Below are 12500 nucleotides of genomic sequence, written 5' to 3'. Positions count from 1 at the left end.
TGTGATTTCAGCCTGTCAGACATGGTGCACATAGTAACGAGATGGAGGTGTTTTGGTCGACCAGGTAAAAAACGAAAAATCGAGAGAAGGTAAAAAGTAGGTGAAAAATTAAGCCTCTCTCGTTAAGGTACTTAGAAAAAATCCCAAAAAAAAAATGAACTCCCATTGAAATGAATGGGGAAAATTTTTTTTCTCGTTTTTTTTCTAAGTACAACAACGAGAGAAGGTAAAAAATGGTTTTTTTTAGCCTCTCTCGTTAAGGTACTTAGAAAAAAACCCAGATTTTTTATTTTCTCGTTTTTTTTCTAAGTACAACAACGAGAGAAGGTAAAAACAGGTGCTTTTTAGCCTCTCTCGTTAAGGTACTTGGAAAAAATCCGAGACATGTTTGGTCTTCCCCACTGACAGTGCGCCTTTGCTGGGTAAGTTGTGGACGTGCCAGGCACCCCCGGGACACCGGTGGAACGCGGCCGGACTCGTGGTACTCCAACCCGGGCATAATTTTGGATATTTCCCGGTCCTTTTTTTCCCCACTTTCCCAACTTTTCTTCCGAATCACAGTGCGCCTTTGCTGGGTAAGTTGTGGACATGGCAGGCACCCCCGGGACACCGGTGGAACGCGGCCGGACTCGTGGTACTCCAACCCGGGCATAATATTGGATCAAATTCGGGACTTTTGCCCACTTTCCCAACTTTTCTTCCCAATCACAGTGCGCCTTTGCTGGGTAAGTTGTGGACATGCCAGGCACCCCCGGGACACCGGTGGAACGCGGCCGGACTCGTGGTACTCCAACCCGGGCATAATTTTGGATCAAATTCGGGACTTTTGCCCACTTTCCCAACTTTTCTTCCCAATCACAGTGCGCCTTTGCTGGGTAAGTTGTGGACATGCCAGGCACCCCCGGGACACCGGTGGAACGCGGCCGGACTCGTGGTACTCCAACCCGGGCATAATTTTGGATCAAATTCGGGACTTTTGCCCACTTTCCCAACTTTTCTTCCCAATCACAGTGCGCCTTTGCTGGGTAAGTTGTGGACATTGTAGGCACCCCGGAACCCTGGTGGAACGCGGCGGGACTTGTGGGACTCGAACCTGGGTGTGACTTTGGACCAAATTCGGGACTTTTGCCCACTTTCCCAACTTTTCTTCCCAATCACAGTGCGCCTTTGCTGGGTGCGTTGTGGACATTGTAGGCACCCCGAGACACTGGTGGAACGCGGCGGGACTTGTGGGACTCGAACCTGGGTGTGATTTTGGACCAAATTCGGGACTTTTGCCCACTTTCCCAACTTTTCTTCCCAATCACAGTGCGCCTTTGCTGGGTGCGTCGTGGACATGTCAGGCACCCCGGAACCCTGGTGGAACGCGGCGGGACTTGTGGGACTCGAACCTGGGTGTGATTTTGGACCAAATTCGGGACTTTTGCCCACTTTCCCAACTTTTCTTCCCAATCACAGTGCGCCTTTGCTGGGTAAGTTGTGGACATTGTAGGCACCCCGGAACCCTGGTGGAACGCGGCGGGACTTGTGGGACTCGAACCTGGGTGTGATTTTGGACCAAATTCGGGACTTTTGCCCACTTTCCCAACTTTTCTTCCCAATCACAGTGCGCCTTTGCTGGGTAAGTTGTGGACATTGTAGGCACCCCGGAACCCTGGTGGAACGCGGCGGGACTTGTGGGACTCGAACCTGGGTGTGATTTTGGACCAAATTCGGGACTTTTGCCCACTTTCCCAACTTTTCTTCCCAATCACAGTGCACCTTTGCTGGGTAAGTTGTGGACATGCCAGGCACCCCCGGAACCCCGGTGGAACGCGGCGGGACTTGTGGGACTCGAACCTGGGTGTGATTTTGGACCAAATTCGGGACTTTTGCCCACTTTCCCAACTTTTCTTCCCAATCACAGTGCGCCTTTGCTGGGTAAGTTGTGGACATTGTAGGCACCCCGGAACCCTGGTGGAACGCGGCGGGACTTGTGGGACTCGAACCTGGGTGTGATTTTGGACCAAATTCGGGACTTTTGCCCACTTTCCCAACTTTTCTTCCCAATCACAGTGCACCTTTGCTGGGTGCGTTGTGGACATTGTAGGCACCCCGGAACCCTGGTGGAACGCGGCGGGACTTGTGGGACTCGAACCTGGGTGTGATTTTGGACCAAATTCGGGACTTTTGCCCACTTTCCCAACTTTTCTTCCCAATCACAGTGCACCTTTGCTGGGTGAGTTGTGGACATTGTAGGCACCCCGGAACCCTGGTGGAACGCGGCGGGACTTGTGGGACTCGAACCTGGGTGTGATTTTGGACCAAATTCGGGACTTTTGCCCACTTTCCCAACTTTTCTTCCCAATCACAGTGCGCCTTTGCTGGGTAAGTTGTGGACATTGTAGGCACCCCGAGACACTGGTGGAACGCGGCGGGACTTGTGGGACTCGAACCTGGGTGTGATTTTGGACCAAATTCGGGACTTTTGCCCACTTTCCCAACTTTTCTTCCCAATCACAGTGCGCCTTTGCTGGGTAAGTTGTGGACATTGTAGGCACCCCGGAACCCTGGTGGAACGCGGCGGGACTTGTGGGACTCGAACCTGGGTGTGATTTTGGACCAAATTCGGGACTTTTGCCCACTTTCCCAACTTTTCTTCCCAATCACAGTGCGCCTTTGCTGGGTAAGTTGTGGACATTGTAGGCACCCCGGAACCCTGGTGGAACGCGGCGGGACTTGTGGGACTCGAACCTGGGTGTGATTTTGGACCAAATTCGGGACTTTTGCCCACTTTCCCAACTTTTCTTCCCAATCACAGTGCACCTTTGCTGGGTAAGTTGTGGACATGCCAGGCACCCCCGGAACCCCGGTGGAACGCGGCGGGACTTGTGGGACTCGAACCTGGGTGTGATTTTGGACCAAATTCGGGACTTTTGCCCACTTTCCCAACTTTTCTTCCCAATCACAGTGCGCCTTTGCTGGGTAAGTTGTGGACATTGTAGGCACCCCGGAACCCTGGTGGAACGCGGCGGGACTTGTGGGACTCGAACCTGGGTGTGATTTTGGACCAAATTCGGGACTTTTGCCCACTTTCCCAACTTTTCTTCCCAATCACAGTGCACCTTTGCTGGGTGCGTTGTGGACATTGTAGGCACCCCGGAACCCTGGTGGAACGCGGCGGGACTTGTGGGACTCGAACCTGGGTGTGATTTTGGACCAAATTCGGGACTTTTGCCCACTTTCCCAACTTTTCTTCCCAATCACAGTGCACCTTTGCTGGGTGAGTTGTGGACATTGTAGGCACCCCGGAACCCTGGTGGAACGCGGCGGGACTTGTGGGACTCGAACCTGGGTGTGATTTTGGACCAAATTCGGGACTTTTGCCCACTTTCCCAACTTTTCTTCCCAATCACAGTGCGCCTTTGCTGGGTAAGTTGTGGACATTGTAGGCACCCCGAGACACTGGTGGAACGCGGCGGGACTTGTGGGACTCGAACCTGGGTGTGATTTTGGACCAAATTCGGGACTTTTGCCCACTTTCCCAACTTTTCTTCCCAATCACAGTGCGCCTTTGCTGGGTAAGTTGTGGACATTGTAGGCACCCCGGAACCCTGGTGGAACGCGGCGGGACTTGTGGGACTCGAACCTGGGTGTGATTTTGGACCAAATTCGGGACTTTTGCCCACTTTCCCAACTTTTCTTCCCAATCACAGTGCGCCTTTGCTGGGTGCGTTGTGGACATTGTAGGCACCCCGAGACACTGGTGGAACGCGGCGGGACTTGTGGGACTCGAACCTGGGTGTGATTTTGGACCAAATTCGGGACTTTTGCCCACTTTCCCAACTTTTCTTCCCAATCACAGTGCGCCTTTGCTGGGTGCGTTGTGGACATTGTAGGCACCCCGGAACCCTGGTGGAACGCGGCGGGACTTGCGGGACTCGAACCTGGGTGTGATTTTGGACCAAATTCGGGACTTTTGCCCACTTTCCCAACTTTTCTTCCCAATCACAGTGCGCCTTTGCTGGGTGCCTTGTGGACATTGTAGGCACCCCGGAACCCTGGTGGAACGCGGCGGGACTTGTGGGACTCGAACCTGGGTGTGATTTTGGACCAAATTCGGGACTTTTGCCCACTTTCCCAACTTTTCTTCCCAATCACAGTGCGCCTTTGCTGGGTGCGTTGTGGACATTGTAGGCACCCCGGAACCCTGGTGGAACGCGGCGGGACTTGTGGGACTCGAACCTGGGTGTGATTTTGGACCAAATTCGGGACTTTTGCCCACTTTCCCAACTTTTCTTCCCAATCACAGTGCGCCTTTGCTGGGTGCGTTGTGGACATTGTAGGCACCCCGAGACACTGGTGGAACGCGGCGGGACTTGTGGGACTCGAACCTGGGTGTGATTTTGGACCAAATTCGGGACTTTTGCCCACTTTCCCAACTTTTCTTCCCAATCACAGTGCGCCTTTGCTGGGTGCGTTGTGGACATTGTAGGCACCCCGAGACACTGGTGGAACGCGGCGGGACTTGTGGGACTCGAACCTGGGTATAATTTTGGATAAAATTCGGGACTTTTGCCCACTTTCCCAACTTTTCTTCCCAATCACAGTGCGCCTTTGCTGGGTGCGTCGTGGACATGTCAGGCACCCCGGAACCCTGGTGGAACGCGGCGGGACTTGTGGGACTCGAACCTGGGTGTGATGCCTTTGCTGGGTGCGTTGTGGACATTGTAGGCACCCCGAGACACTGGTGGAACGCGGCGGGACTTGTGGGACTCGAACCTGGGTATAATTTTGGATAAAATTCGGGACTTTTGCCCACTTTCCCAACTTTTCTTCCCAATCACAGTGCGCCTTTGCTGGGTGCGTCGTGGACATGTCAGGCACCCCGGAACCCTGGTGGAACGCGGCGGGACTTGTGGGACTCGAACCTGGGTGTGATTTTGGATCATTTCGTGGCCTTTTGCTATGCATGCCTTCTCCCCGCTAGTTTGATGTGTGCTGCTGCAAAAGTTCCAAGAGGGCGTTTTTGCCCCCCTCCAAACCCCCTCTCTTTGTTTATAGTGCATATTTTCTGCTGGATCTACTCTCTATTTACTCCAAGGAAAAAAACTAGCCGGTCGCGGCAAATTTTTACAATCGGTCGCCAAACTACGGCACGAGGGCCGAACGCGGTACGCCGGCGTCCAAGATACGGCCCGGGGATTTTTTTGATTTTTTGGGCTTTTTTTGATTTTTTTGGACATGTTGGGCATCCCAGGACTCGGGTGCGACTGCAGGACGTGTGGGGCTCTAACCTGGGTGTGGTTTTTGGTCATTTTTCCGGACTTTTGCCCACTTTTCCAACTTTTCTTCCCCACTCACAGTGCGCCTTTGCTGGGTGCGTTTTGGGCATGTGGGGGGCACCTCGGACTCGGGTGGGACGCGGCGGGACTTGTGGCACTCGTACCTGGGTGTGATTTACTGTCTGAAAATAGGGGCTCCAAGTGTTCCCCACTCTTTCTGGCCCACAAAAGGCCTCTCATTCCCCGGGAACACCTGTAGGACTCCCCGGCGTCAAGGAAATACGCCAAACCGTCTGAAAATAGGGGCCCAAAAGAACTGGAAATAATGTGTTTAATTTGGGGGGTGATGTCTATAATTATGGGGGTGCATTGGAGGCGGGAGTCCACTGGAGGGCTCCACACCGTCTGAATATAGGGCCCCAAAAGGCCTGGAATTAATGTATTTAATTTGGGGGGTGCATTTGCAGCGGGAGTCCACCGGAGGGCTCCATTTCCCCCACTCTTTTGTTGACATATGGCCACAAAAGGCCTCTCATTCCCCGGGAAGACCTGATGGACGCCCCGGCGTCACCGAAATAAGCCAAACTGTCTGAAAATAGGGGCTCCAAGGGTTCCCCACTCTTTCTGGCCCACAAAAGGCCTCTCATTCCCCGGGAACACCTGTAGGACTCCCCGGCGTCAAGGAAATACGCCAAACAGTCTGAAAATAGGGGCCCAAAAGAACTGGAAATGATGTGTTTAATTTGGGGGGTGATGTCTATAATTATGGGGGTGCATTGGAGGCGGGAGTCCACTGGAGGGCTACACACCGTCTGAATATAGGGCCCCAAAAGGCCTGGAATTAATGTATTTAATTTGGGGGGTGCATTTGCAGCGGGAGTCCACCGGAGGGCTCCATTTCCCCACTCTTTTGTTGACATATGGCCACAAAAGGCCTCTCATTCCCCGGGAAGACCTGATGGACGCCCCGGCGTCACCGAAATAAGCCAAACTGTCTGAAAATAGGGGCTCCAAGGGTTCCCCACTCTTTCTGGCCCACAAAAGGCCTCTCATTCCCCGGGAACACCTGTAGGACTCCCCGGCGTCAAGGAAATACGCCAAACCGTCTGAAAATAGAGGCCCAAAAGAACTGGAAATAATGTGTTTAATTTGGGGGGTGATGTCTATAATTATGGGGGTGCATTGGAGGCGGGAGTCCACTGGAGGGCTCCACACCGTCTGAATATAGGGCCCCAAAAGGCCTGGAATTAATGTATTTAATTTGGGGGGTGCATTTGCAGCGGGAGTCCACCGGAGGGCTCCATTTCCCCACTCTTTTGTTGACATATGGCCACAAAAGGCCTCTCATTCCCCGGGAAGACCTGATGGACGCCCCGGCGTCACCGAAATAAGCCAAACTGTCTGAAAATAGGGGCTCCAAGGGTTCCCCACTCTTTCTGGCCCACAAAAGGCCTCTCATTCCCCGGGAACACCTGTAGGACTCCCCGGCGTCAAGGAAACACGCCAAACCGTCTGAAAATAGGGGCCCAAAAGAACTGGAAATAATGTGTTTAATTTGGGGGGTGATGTCTATAATTATGGGGGTGCATTGGAGGCGGGAGTCCACTGGAGGGCTCCACACCGTCTGAATATAGGGCCCCAAAAGAACTGGAAATAATGTGTTTAATTCAGGGTGCATTTGCAGCGAGTGTCCACCAGAGGGCTCCAATTCCCCAGCTATAGTCCTGGTACTCTAAAATGATGGCACTTAGTCAAATTTCCGCCTTTTTTTGATGACTTCCAACTAGGAGAGGGACTAATTTTGAGTTCCGGACCCGGGTGGAGAACCATAGCACGTCGGCCTTCTTAAAGGGAAATGCTCCTAGGCACTTAGTCAAATTCACGCCTTTTTTTTGGACTTCCAGCGAGGAGAGGGACAATTTTGCTTTCCTGACCCAGGTGGAGAACCATAGCACGTCGGCCTTCTTAAAGGGAAATGCTCCTAGGCACTTAGTCAAATTCACGCCTTTTTTTTGGACTTCCAGCGAGGAGAGGGACAATTTTGCTTTCCTGACCCAGGTGGAGAACCATAGCACGTCGGCCTTCTTAAAGGGAAATGCTCCTAGACACTTAGTCAAATTTACCAAACTTTTCTATAGAGCCCTGGTACTCTAAAATGATGACACATAGACAAAAAACCAAACTTTTCTATAGAGGCCTGGTACTCTAAAATGATGACACATAGACAAAAAACCAAACTTTTCTATAGAGGCCTGGTACTCTAAAATGATGACACATAGACAAAAAACCAAACTTTTCTATAGAGGCCTGGTACTCTAAAATGATGACACTTAGTCAAATTTCCGCCTTTTTTTGACTACTTCCAGCTAGGAGAGGGACTAATTTGGCGTTCCGTACCCAGGTGGAGAACCATAGCAGGTCGGCCTTCTTAAAGGGAAATGCTCCTAGACACTTAGTCAAATTTACACCTTTTTTTTGGGACTTCCAGCGAGGAGAGGGACAATTTTGCTTTCCTGACCCAGGTGGAGAACCATAGCACGTCGGCCTTCTTAAAGGGAAATGCTCCTAGGCACTTAGTCAAATTTCCGCCTTTTTTTTGGACTTCCAGCGAGGAGAGGGACTAATTTGGCGTTCCAGACCCAGGTGGAGAACCATAGCACGTCGGCCTTCTTAAAGGGACATCCTCCTAGGCACTTAGTCAAATTTACGCCTTTTTTTTGGACTTCCAGCGAGGAGAGGGACTAATTTTGCTTTCCGTACCCGGGTGGAGAACCATAGCACGTCGGCCTTCTTAAAGGGACATCCTCCTAGGCACTTAGTCAAATTCACGCCTTTTTTTTGGACTTCCAGCGAGGAGAGGGACAATTTTGCTTTCCTGACCCAGGTGGAGAACCATAGCACGTCGGCCTTCTTAAAGGGAAATGCTCCTAGGCACTTAGTCAAATTTCCGCCTTTTTTTTGGACTTCCAGCGAGGAGAGGGACTAATTTGGCGTTCCAGACCCAGGTGGAGAACCATAGCACGTCGGCCTTCTTAAAGGGACATCCTCCTAGGCACTTAGTCAAATTTCCGCCTTTTTTTTGGACTTCCAGCGAGGAGAGGGACTAATTTGGCGTTCCAGACCCAGGTGGAGAACCATAGCACGTCGGCCTTCTTAAAGGGACATCCTCCTAGGCACTTAGTCAAATTTCCGCCTTTTTTTTGGACTTCCAGCGAGGAGAGGGACTAATTTGGCGTTCCAGACCCAGGTGGAGAACCATAGCACGTCGGCCTTCTTAAAGGGACGTCCTCCTAGGCACTTAGTCAAATTTACGCCTTTTTTTTGGACTTCCAGCGAGGAGAGGCACAATTTTGCTTTCCTGACCCAGGTGGAGAACCATAGCAGGTCGGCCTTCTTAAAGGGACATCCTCCTAGGCACTTAGTCAAATTCACGCCTTTTTTTTGGACTTCCAGCGAGGAGAGGGACAATTTTGCTTTCCTGACCCAGGTGGAGAACCATAGCAGGTCGGCCTTCTTAAAGGGACATCCTCCTAGGCACTTAGTCAAATTTCCGCCTTTTTTTTGGACTTCCAGCGAGGAGAGGGACTAATTTTGCTTTCCGCACCCGGGTGGAGAACCATAGCAGGTCAGCCTTCTTAAAGGGACATCCTCCTAGGCACTTAGTCAAATTTACGCCTTTTTTTTGGACTTCCAGCGAGGAGAGGGACTAATTTTGCTTTCCGTACCCGGGTGGAGAACCATAGCACGTCGGCCTTCTTAAAGGGAAATGCTCCTAGGCACTTAGTCAAATTCACACCTTTTTTTTGGACTTCCAGCGAGGAGAGGGACAATTTTGCTTTCCTGACCCAGGTGGAGAACCATAGCACGTCGGCCTTCTTAAAGGGAAATGCTCCTAGGCACTTAGTCAAATTCACGCCTTTTTTTTGGACTTCCAGCGAGGAGAGGGACAATTTTGCTTTCCTGACCCAGGTGGAGAACCATAGCACGTCGGCCTTCTTAAAGGGAAATGCTCCTAGGCACTTAGTCAAATTCACGCCTTTTTTTTGGACTTCCAGCGAGGAGAGGGACAATTTTGCTTTCCTGACCCAGGTGGAGAACCATAGCACGTCGGCCTTCTTAAAGGGAAATGCTCCTAGGCACTTAGTCAAATTCACGCCTTTTTTTTGGACTTCCAGCGAGGAGAGGGACTAATTTGGCGTTCCTGACCCAGGTAGAGAACCAAGGCACGTCGGCCTTCTTAAGGGGACATCCTCCTAGGCACTTAGTCAAATTTACACCTTTTTTTTTGGACTTCCAGCGAGGAGAGGGGCTAATTTGGCCTTCCGTACCCAGGTGGAGAACCATAGCACGTCGGCCTTCTTAAAGGGAAATGCTCCTAGACACTTAGTCAAATTTACCAAACTTTTCTATAGAGCCCTGGTACTCTAAAATGATGACACATAGACAAAAAACCAAACTTTTCTCTAGAGGCCTGGTACTCTAAAATGATGGCACTTAGTCAAATTTCCGCCTTTTTTTTGGACTTCCAGCGAGGAGAGGGACTAATTTTGCGTTCCTGACCCAGGTGGAGGACCATAGCACGTCGGCCTTCTTAAAGGGACATCCTCCTAGGCACTTAGTCAAATTTACACCTTTTTTTTGGACTTCCAGCGAGGAGAGGGACAATTTTGCGTTCCTGACCCAGGTGGAGGACCATAGCACGTCGGCCTTCTTAAAGGGACATCCTCCTAGGCACTTAGTCAAATTTACACCTTTTTTTTGGACTTCCAGCGAGGAGAGGGACAATTTTGCGTTCCAGACCCAGGTGGAGAACCATAGCACGTCGGCCTTCTTAAAGGGACATCCTCCTAGGCACTTAGTCAAATTTCCGCCTTTTTTTTGGACTTCCAGCGAGGAGAGGGACTAATTTGGCGTTCCAGACCCAGGTGGAGAACCATAGCACGTCGGCCTTCTTAAAGGGACGTCCTCCTAGGCACTTAGTCAAATTTACGCCTTTTTTTTGGACTTCCAGCGAGGAGAGGCACAATTTTGCTTTCCTGACCCAGGTGGAGAACCATAGCAGGTCGGCCTTCTTAAAGGGACATCCTCCTAGGCACTTAGTCAAATTCACGCCTTTTTTTTGGACTTCCAGCGAGGAGAGGGACAATTTTGCTTTCCTGACCCAGGTGGAGAACCATAGCAGGTCGGCCTTCTTAAAGGGACATCCTCCTAGGCACTTAGTCAAATTTCCGCCTTTTTTTTGGACTTCCAGCGAGGAGAGGGACTAATTTTGCTTTCCGCACCCGGGTGGAGAACCATAGCAGGTCAGCCTTCTTAAAGGGACATCCTCCTAGGCACTTAGTCAAATTTACGCCTTTTTTTTGGACTTCCAGCGAGGAGAGGGACTAATTTTGCTTTCCGTACCCGGGTGGAGAACCATAGCACGTCGGCCTTCTTAAAGGGAAATGCTCCTAGGCACTTAGTCAAATTCACACCTTTTTTTTGGACTTCCAGCGAGGAGAGGGACAATTTTGCTTTCCTGACCCAGGTGGAGAACCATAGCACGTCGGCCTTCTTAAAGGGAAATGCTCCTAGGCACTTAGTCAAATTCACGCCTTTTTTTTGGACTTCCAGCGAGGAGAGGGACAATTTTGCTTTCCTGACCCAGGTGGAGAACCATAGCACGTCGGCCTTCTTAAAGGGAAATGCTCCTAGGCACTTAGTCAAATTCACGCCTTTTTTTTGGACTTCCAGCGAGGAGAGGGACAATTTTGCTTTCCTGACCCAGGTGGAGAACCATAGCACGTCGGCCTTCTTAAAGGGAAATGCTCCTAGGCACTTAGTCAAATTCACGCCTTTTTTTTGGACTTCCAGCGAGGAGAGGGACTAATTTGGCGTTCCTGACCCAGGTAGAGAACCAAGGCACGTCGGCCTTCTTAAGGGGACATCCTCCTAGGCACTTAGTCAAATTTACACCTTTTTTTTTGGACTTCCAGCGAGGAGAGGGGCTAATTTGGCCTTCCGTACCCAGGTGGAGAACCATAGCACGTCGGCCTTCTTAAAGGGAAATGCTCCTAGACACTTAGTCAAATTTACCAAACTTTTCTATAGAGCCCTGGTACTCTAAAATGATGACACATAGACAAAAAACCAAACTTTTCTCTAGAGGCCTGGTACTCTAAAATGATGGCACTTAGTCAAATTTCCGCCTTTTTTTTGGACTTCCAGCGAGGAGAGGGACTAATTTTGCGTTCCTGACCCAGGTGGAGGACCATAGCACGTCGGCCTTCTTAAAGGGACATCCTCCTAGGCACTTAGTCAAATTTACACCTTTTTTTTGGACTTCCAGCGAGGAGAGGGACAATTTTGCGTTCCTGACCCAGGTGGAGGACCATAGCACGTCGGCCTTCTTAAAGGGACATCCTCCTAGGCACTTAGTCAAATTTACACCTTTTTTTTGGACTTCCAGCGAGGAGAGGGACAATTTTGCGTTCCTGACCCAGGTGGAGGACCATAGCACGTCGGCCTTCTTAAAGGGACATCCTCCTAGGCACTTAGTCAAATTTACACCTTTTTTTTGGACTTCCAGCGAGGAGAGGGACTAATTTTGCTTTCCGCACCCGGGTGGAGAACCATAGCAGGTCAGCCTTCTTAAAGGGACATCCTCCTAGGCACTTAGTCAAATTTACGCCTTTTTTTTGGACTTCCAGCGAGGAGAGGGACTAATTTTGCTTTCCGTACCCGGGTGGAGAACCATAGCAGGTCGGCCTTCTTAAAGGGAAATGCTCCTAGACACTTAGTCAAATTCACGCCTTTTTTTTTGGACTTCCAGCGAGGAGAGGGACTAATTTTGCTTTCCGTACCCGGGTGGAGAACCATAGCAGGTCGGCCTTCTTAAAGGGAAATGCTCCTAGACACTTAGTCAAATTTACCAAACTTTTCTATAGAGCCCTGGTACTCTAAAATGATGACACATAGACAAAAAACCAAACTTTTCTATAGAGGCCTGGTACTCTAAAATAATGACACTTAGTCAAATTTCCGCCTTTTTTTGACTACTTCCAGCTAGGAGAGGGACTAATTTGGCGTTCCGTACCCAGGTGGAGAACCAAGGGACGTCGGCCTTCTTAAAGGGACATCCTCCTAGACACTTAGTCAAATTCACGCCTTTTTTTTTGGACTTCCAGCTAGGAGAGGGACTAATTTGGCGTTCTGTACCCAGGTGGAGAACCAAGGGACGTCGGCCTTCTTAAAGGG

Source organism: Nerophis lumbriciformis, unplaced genomic scaffold, assembly GCF_033978685.3.
Source record: "Nerophis lumbriciformis unplaced genomic scaffold, RoL_Nlum_v2.1 HiC_scaffold_115, whole genome shotgun sequence".
Lineage (NCBI taxonomy): Eukaryota > Metazoa > Chordata > Actinopteri > Syngnathiformes > Syngnathidae > Nerophis > Nerophis lumbriciformis.
Note: the sequence above shows the minus strand (reverse complement) of the source record.